Source organism: Tiliqua scincoides, chromosome 3 (assembly GCF_035046505.1).
Source record: "Tiliqua scincoides isolate rTilSci1 chromosome 3, rTilSci1.hap2, whole genome shotgun sequence".
NCBI classification, from domain to species: domain Eukaryota; kingdom Metazoa; phylum Chordata; class Lepidosauria; order Squamata; family Scincidae; genus Tiliqua; species Tiliqua scincoides.
The window spans coordinates 12276306-12277598 of record NC_089823.1 but is presented as its reverse complement, the minus strand read 5'-3'; the positions used below and the strand labels follow the sequence as shown (position 1 = coordinate 12277598).

Sequence of the window (1293 nt, the reverse complement as noted above, 5' to 3'; positions counted from 1 at the left end):
TGCTCGGCTCTGCACAGCACAGATCCGAGTAGACCCACTAAGGCTGCTGCTGCTCTTCCTGGGGTAAGGGGAAAAGTTTCCCCTTGCCCCTGGCTGAACCACAGACAGCCCCAAACTTGCACTGGATACAGCGCAGGCCCGCTGGCTAGTTAGGATTGTGCGGTTTATCTTGTTCATCAATGCATTATAATAGCCAGCTCACCTTCAGTCTCGAAAGACTATGGTATACGCCTACAGCACCCGGTATTCCTAAGCGGTCTCCCATCCAAGTACTAACCAGGCCTGACCCTGCTTAGCTTCTGAGATCAGACGAGATCAGGCATGTGCAGGGTACAGATGCTGCACAATGCATTATAATATCTCTATGTTAACATTTAAAAAGTGGAATTGCACATTTGCAAGCTGACTTTTGATGATCCTTTCTGGCATGACTGAGACGTCCTGCAGAATTTCTCCTTCCTCCCTGGAGAAATGTTGAGGCCCGTTTCAAATATTTGACCCACTGCCCTCCTTTTCATGGCAATGTGAAGCAATGAAACTGCAACAGCAACATCTTCAATCAGTACCTGACATTTTCAAATTGGATGATGGGGTTGCTCTCTGATTATTGTGGATAAGTCTATTAGGATAGGTTTGCTTTAGAGCTGTGCCTGTTTTCAGTATGAGATTTGATAAAATTATATTACTGTTCTTAAGCAGAAGTAGATTTTTCTTTTTGGATGCCCAGGAGCAGTGCTGCTGCCCCAGCCCTGTGTCCACCAAGCCCTCCTGTAGAGTCTGCCACCCCCCATGTATGGCCATTGAGCTCTATGTCATGGTCCCACAGAAAATAAATAGTGCGCTGCTAACGAGTTGGTTAACCCTACCCCACAACTAATGCTACAGCCACTGAAGTCCTGCAACTACTTAGATATCTTCCAAAGCTGGCTCCCTGGATGCTGGAGTAACTAGATCACCAGGGAGGTGGGGTCTGGGCTGAAAAAGGGGTGAGGCTGCAGGCTGCTGTTTAAAGGGTTCCGTCAGAGAAGCATCAGAGGTTGGGGAAAGTGATGCATCCCATCCCTGCCTTGCTAAAGGGAGAGGGCAGGTGAATGTAGGAAATAATGAGAGACTGCACTGTGCGCTGGAAGGATCCTGTGGGCTGCAAGGCTTCTCTCTGGGGGTCTAACATGAGATAGCAGATGTGTGCACACTGTGTGCTTCATTTCACTTACACATATAAAGACATTCCCCTGTATCCACAGGGATCAGTTCCAGACCCCCCCCCCCATGGAAACCATGGATAAGGGGTAC

The 1293-nt window shown here is 48.4% G+C and overlaps 1 pseudogene; it reads right to left on the bottom strand.

Annotated features, from left to right (window-relative positions):
• Positions 1 to 228: 228 nt before the first annotated feature.
• Positions 229 to 347, bottom strand: LOC136647196 (5S ribosomal RNA; annotated as a pseudogene).
• Between the last annotated feature and the right edge of the window lie 946 nt (positions 348 to 1293).